This window comes from Sycon ciliatum, chromosome 4 (genome assembly GCF_964019385.1).
Source record: "Sycon ciliatum chromosome 4, ocSycCili1.1, whole genome shotgun sequence".
Lineage (NCBI taxonomy): Eukaryota > Metazoa > Porifera > Calcarea > Leucosolenida > Sycettidae > Sycon > Sycon ciliatum.
Genome location: NC_088646.1, coordinates 36,473,221 through 36,480,210, shown reverse-complemented (window position 1 = coordinate 36,480,210; position 6,990 = coordinate 36,473,221). Strand labels below are relative to the sequence as shown.

Below are 6,990 nucleotides of genomic sequence, written 5' to 3'. Positions count from 1 at the left end.
TTGTTAGGTTTATAACCTGAGTATGGCTTGCAGCCCTGCGTTTCAGCCCGGGGCAGCACACTACAGTCGTAGTGTGTTTGCTGCATACTCACAACGGGCTGGCGTGTGCTCAGTGCATATAAACTCACTGCGGGCTGGCGACCAGCCCGGCCTTGCACATGTAAACACCCTTGGCGGGCTGGCCCGCTCGCTCCAGCCCGGGCTGGAGTTGCACATAATTATAATGAGGTATATTATGTATCAGATTGCAACGACCAGGAGGCTCTAAGTAGTGGCTGCAAATGACCGATATCCGTCACTTGCAGCTGTGCATCAGAGACCTGTAGCTGGCCTGAAGAGTTGTAAAATTACTCCTTCGTAGCCGGGCGAGTCAGAGCGAGGGCGATTCACGGCTTGGTCAAAAAACTGTCGGCCTGGAACGTCAACGTCGATTTGCCGACACAGTTCACCTGGTTCACACGCCTGACCTGGCATGCTGCCTTGCGTGAAAGGAACATTTTTCCGAAAGCAAGCTTCTTCTCCAAAATTCGAAATTTCCTTCCAAAAATGCCGTCGTCCTTGACCTCGAAGCTGAATGTTGTTAGGATAGAAAATTAGCGAAGATGTAGCCGACCCATTCTGGCAAGCTGTGTGCCCTCTGGATATGCAGTTGTTCGCCATGGTCCACAATCTTCTTCTCCTTCGTTCGTACTTTCACTTTCCTGACCACGAATACAAGCGGTACCCATGCTCAGGTTAGTGTTTATTTGTCTGTCTATGCACGTACATGTAATACAATGTACTGTTCGTGCTGCAGGCACTGGCCGATCATGGGAATAGAGGAAGCAGCCAGCTTTCTTTGAATTCTCGTGCTTTCAACAAAAATATGTACACACTTTCCTTGGCTCCTCTTTCCCACCGCCACCATGCATGCACAATCGAGCTTGCTTTAATGCCCTGCAGTGCAGAATGCTCCCACCACCGCAACCACCACCAGCAGCACCACAACCACCACCACCACCACCATGACCACCACCACCACGTCCATGACCACCACCACCACCACCACCACCACCACCACCACCACCACCACCATGACCACCACCGTGACCACCACCACCACACCACCACACCACCACCGTGACCACCACTATAGAATCATTGTCGTGCACGGCACGTCTGCAAGAGAAAATAATAGTATGCCAGTGCTGTAATGCCCTGCAGTGCAGTATGCTCCCGCCACCACCACCACCACCACTGTGGAAGCATTGTCACGCACTGTACATCGATCCACAAGAGAAAATATGCCAGCGGCTTACTAGCACCTCCATGCTGCATGCGGACCTGGACACAGCACTGTTCCCTCTGCAGGAATGGGGGCGGGGGTGTATTTCATTGTCCCTGCCTGAAATAATAATGACTACATGACATGATGTCCAGCTAACTTTGCCAGTAACGAACGACCCTTGATCGGGCATGAGAAAAGTGTTGCTATTAATTTTGGGAGTTGTCGTCATTCACGGGGATGATAATATACGGCTATATTGTTACTAGGTCTGAAGATAGTGTCACTATCCGTGGGTTGTTATACCCGTGGTTGACTGCAGATGCATTTGGATTATTCTATGAGTATATGAAGGGTATACGTTAAATATTTTCCCGAGGACATAACACGAGGAAATTATGGGGAATGCAGTGCATGTATACAATGGTGCTATCCATTTCTCCCAGGGCACTTTCCCAAGACTCCTCCCAATATTCACTCTTGGCGCGACCCATGTGAACTGAGCGGGGTGTATCGTTGAATATGCCCCTGAACGTCTACTGATTGGCTGAAATTGCCCAAATCATACCGTGCCATGGATCAATGCATGTCAGGGAGGGAGTCGTAGCACCCAAGGAAACAACACGAGATCATAATACCCAAAATGATGTACTGTAAAAGCAGAAATTTTCAGTGGTGTTTTATTTTCGGTAACTTCGGTGCCGACAATTTTTACCGAAAAAAAGCACCGACATTTTTCGGTACTACTGAGTAGCACTAGCACCCTTACCTGGAAAGCGGGTATTACCGAAAATTTCCCTCCACCGAACCGCCGATTTTGGAGAATTCTGAAAATATTGCACCACCGAAAATTTCTGCTTTTACAGTACACAGATTGGATCCATGGAGATTCTACATGATCTGTGGTTTATGCAACTCGTGATCGCAGACTTGACCCACTGGCCCCAAGCATGGGTCAGTCAAGCGATACTATATGCGAGCATGTATGTATCGCACTTGCCCCTAAGGCAGTAAGGGCAACTGTCACTGGCAGCCCGGGGTTGAACCCACATTATCAATTTTTGAAATTTTCTAGGGTGACACGAAAAGCTTCACGCACTGGGTGGTCACTCTCTATTCATGTATACCACTCTGCCAATAGTGCATAGAGCTCTCTTTTGAGCTGCCCAGCTGGCCCTCGTTATGATTTAGGCTGAAAGTCTACCGTGCCGTCTCCCTTATGCTATGACTCCATAATGCATAAGTACAGAAGAAAACATCCCGGGGCTCCGTTGATGAAATTCTGTTTTGTCATGTGGGCATTTTTGATTATTGTGAATGGCGTGTAGTGCCGTAGTACAGTTCCCTTTTGCTACATAACGTTTGCACAAGTCACGTTTCAGCAATTGAACTAGTAAGATCTATGTCTCTGATCTTGTCATTTGGCTCGGCTGGTGCTGTGCATTAACAACCATTGTCAGGCACCCTCGAAAGACCAACAGCGATGAGTTCATGACCCAAGCATTATTTGGGCCGTTAAGTTGACTAAACGGGAGTGTAGCAAGCTTTGATCGGCGTACGTCCTTCCGTACGTAGTGAAATGTTGTCTGAGCTGAATAGATTCTATCTCCTGCGGTTTAGTACTACAGTTTCACACCTAATACTGTAGATTCGACGTCTCCAAGAAACACCTCCGTGGAGACTGGAAACTATAGCAGATCATAAATGATGCAGCAGCTCAGCTGATTCCCCAGCTCGTGTCTAGGTTCATGTACTTTGGTCAACGTGTTGTGGCAGACTCCATGTACAAAGCTGCATACTCTTGGGGTTATTGATTCTTGCTGATAATTCCATTAATGTTATTGCATAGATATGAGCATCATAATAATTGAATGTTGGCAAGACCCAACAAGGTATCCCTAATGACTTACATCAGATCTTCACAAAATGCACATACATCTTGAAAAGCCATATTTTGGTTTCACATACACGTCTCATTTCTATCACAGAGATCAGCAGCCATGCGCCATTGGTGGCAATACTGGTAGGAGTCGCCCGAGGCTAAGCCAATAATTTCCGTTCTATACCCAATATACATACCCGAACTGGGCACAAATCTATCCCATTCCTTGGTGCTGACCCCTTTGATGCACCCCCGAATCCCTTAGCATTATTAGTACCTCCAATTCATTTTGTTATCAGCTCACCGCATGCTCAGTACTGTGTTGTAAAGTACCGTAATGTCGCGTGCATTAGCCGGGGCTTATATGCCTATAAGCCGGTGATGGAGTCAGGCTTGTACACAAGACAGGCTTATACACGAGACAGGCTTATATGACAAGCACCACTCAATGACCAGGCTTGTATGCGCAAACTGCTGACTTTTGGACGTCAAAACCAACATTTTCCAACGGGATTTTTTTTGCACACGTTTTCCGCGTGTGCAAGTGTACGGTACCATGCAAACATGAATATGTAAAAGGCGCGCTCACCAGTCTTGCGTAGTAGCCCGGCTTACGCACGCGACACGTGGCGCGTCTCGTGTACTGGCCCGGCTTATGCATGCGACAGGCTTGTACGCGAAAAGCTGTTGCAGATTTCATGCTTCTACACGAGACAGGCTTATGCACAAATCCGGCTTATGCACGCGACATTACGGTATGCAAATTTTCGACGCTTTTAAATTGCAGCCTCCCCAGGGCAAAACACATCTCGGCCACATTGAAATTTCAGCCTGTACTGCTGATGCCTGTATACATTGTCACATTGAACCTTGCAAAAGGAATTTTAGGCTACGAATGCCCAGTAAATAAAAGGGGAGAAGGCACTGAACAAAGTGTCAACCTACGAATACAACCTCAGTGCAACAACGTGCTCTTTCTCTTTCTGCTTGTGTAAGCAGAAAGAGCACGTTGTTGCACTGAGGTTGTATTCGTAGGTTGACAGTTCGTTCAGTGCCTTCTCACCTTTGGTTACGTAATCTTGTTACCTTTTGTGTTTCCTCTAGTATATAAAAGGGGGGGGGGGGGGTTGTCAAATGACAACCGCTCTATTCGGTTGCTATTCACTCTTGGCGCATGCACTGGACGAAAAATTCTTTTGTCAGTGACGTCGAAAAAGTATGCGGTTGTCAGTTGACGAACCCCCTTTTATTTACAATTCAGTTGCGTGATGTCCACCACTTTTCGAATTAAAAATGCACAGGCCGATAATAGCCGAAAATAAAATATGCGCCGAATATGCAGTACCTTGCGCACTCTGTTAGAAGACATGAGGGCTACTGGGAATGAATGCCCAAGTAAAATGATGAAGTACAGTATAAATACAATACTATAGGGAGTGCATTTGGCATGAATGCACCAAGCCAACTCTCCTATACAAACGGTATAGTGTTGCTGCCAAAAATATGATTAGCTAAAGTTGCCTTTTTGCATTATGGTTGAACTTTTTTTTCCTGTAGCCTCGTTTATCACGAAATTCGTTAGCAAGACGAAGAGGTTTTATGTGAGCTTACTATTATTCTACCTGCACTTGCTTTTATCTTTTTTTGTGCAGGACTCTGAGAAGCTGGAGGGACCCCACAAACCTCAAGCATTGAGGATACAACTTTTAACCAAGAACCAGGCAACATGATGTGCACGTATCACGTTCGCTGTGATTGCATCGTTTCAGGGTACACTGACAACATACTAGTACTAGTAACTAGTCCTTGATTAGCAGCAGTGGCCTGAATTATTGCCTGGCCGCTATTCATATAATCCTTTGGTGCTTACTCATCGCCTTGTTCTGTCTCTAAAATGGCGTATGGGTGTTCCGAGGCTTGTACTATTTGCTCAAGCCGCGCATTGGCATTGGTGCATGCCGGTAAATGCCAGCCACTGCTGCCTAGCTCAACATGTTTTGTATGATGTAGAATGCGCTCTGTGTATCTACAATCGAGTGACGTGCTTGTGTGGGCTAACTGTAACTACACAAACAGTTGCAGTGCTGGCACAGTGTATCATACTCAGTCTTGTCACTTCTTCTCCCACGTTTACTGTATTGTTTAATTCACTGTACACCTCTTGCCCAGCTCCTCTAAGGCCACACAGAATTAGTTTGTTGTTTTGGGCCACTACACTCAGCTGGTGTAAGGTTGGTCTGCTTCTCTCTTCCTTCTCTTCGACGTGTCCAGCCAATCATTCATGTCAAGCTTTGCATAACTTAGATCACTGTATATACGGTCACCTGGGCCGGAAACGTCCATGGCTGCAAAATCACATCTTTCTTGAGGGACCCCATTTTATAGAGTGGACGACACTCACTTTCCTGATAGACTCACCTCAGATGGTGGTATTGTACCCATCCCTGATTTGTACATGCACCACTTTTTTGGCAACTCCGAACAGTGAGAATGTCTGCTGTGGATAGTTCTCATGCTTTAAACTCATTCCTAAATTGAATGTAAACAAGTACGGTATAATACTGCCAAATTGTAGTTCATTACAAGTCGTCGATTATGATCCTTTTTTGAGACGAAAGCTTCGGGACCTGGGAGTACTTGTGACATACCCATATCATACTCTCTCAGGTTCTGAAGCTGTGTGTGTGTCATGTGTGCTTTAAAGTATATTATGAGCTCTGATGGTCTGCATTCCTCTTTGCATGGAGTCATCTCCAGGGGTTATGGCGATTGAGTGCATGTATGTTCGGATAAGGGCGAGGGAAAACACTCATCTAAAACATACTCATTTCCCCATGCATACTTTCATTCCTCATTCTTTTTGGCACACACTCCAGCTCCTCGAAATTATCATGGGATGCATGTTGATGACAGCCTACTGCCATGCAGCCTGAGCAGTTTGGACGATCAATTATTCGGATAATCGGCATTCTATATCACTACAGTTGTAGGAGCTGTATTTCATGTACAGTACTACAGCAGAGTCGGGCGCCGAAGAACGTGTTGCCCAAGAATGTCCAGCTTGAAATGCTAAGAACGCCACCGCCTAAAGTTAAGAATGGCGGTGTTGGTTTTCCGGCAGCTTTCGGGATACATATGATCCTAACATGATTGTTTCTAAGAACATGTTATAAGAGCGCAGCCGGATGGCTGAAAAATAAGAACACCCCAGGCTAACCTCTTCGACACAACGTTCTTGGACGCTCGACTCTACTGTAGTATGGAAGAACGCTCTTCGGCAGGGATGTTACATTTTAGAAATCATGCGTACAAGATGCCTATTTAAGTCTGCTCTTCTTTTATGACAAGCTTTGGCATGCATGCAGCTCTTAATTAATCCCAAAGGTGGAGTGCAATGACATGCATTTGGAACCGTGATCACTAAAATCCTGCGCTAAATTCTAAGATTTAGAACTATAAGTGATGTTGCACACCCAAGAACGTCGTTCCGAGGGCCTAGGTCGGGGGCGTTCTTGGAAGAACATCATGCTGGATTGTAGATAAACTATGTAACCCGCATGTGTATGATAACAAAAGTTGCGGTACAGTGCGGAGAAACCAGTATAACATACTAATATCACCAGTAGGTTTTCTAAACTTCTTGTTCGAAACTGGAGAATATTCCAGCGAGTGAATCCAGAGCAAGTGCTATGGAAATGGACTAGCGAGAGCTACTAGCCAGACAGACCCACGAGTCCTTTCCTGAACCGAACAATAATCATCTATGGCATTCAACGTGCAGTTTGGGAAGCCATGCAGTCCTGGGACAAATATCCAAATGCATTCTTGTCTCCAGACCAAACAA

General features: G+C 46.0%; 1 long non-coding RNA gene across 1 annotated transcript; it reads left to right on the top strand.

Moving 5' to 3' along the window:
* Positions 1–498: 498 nt before the first annotated feature.
* On the top strand, positions 499–5,731 carry LOC135813710 (uncharacterized). Its single transcript, XR_010553102.1, has 2 exons — positions 499–734; positions 4,799–5,731. It is a non-coding gene; the product is annotated as an uncharacterized LOC135813710 (long non-coding RNA).
* The last annotated feature ends 1,259 nt before the right edge of the window (positions 5,732–6,990 follow it).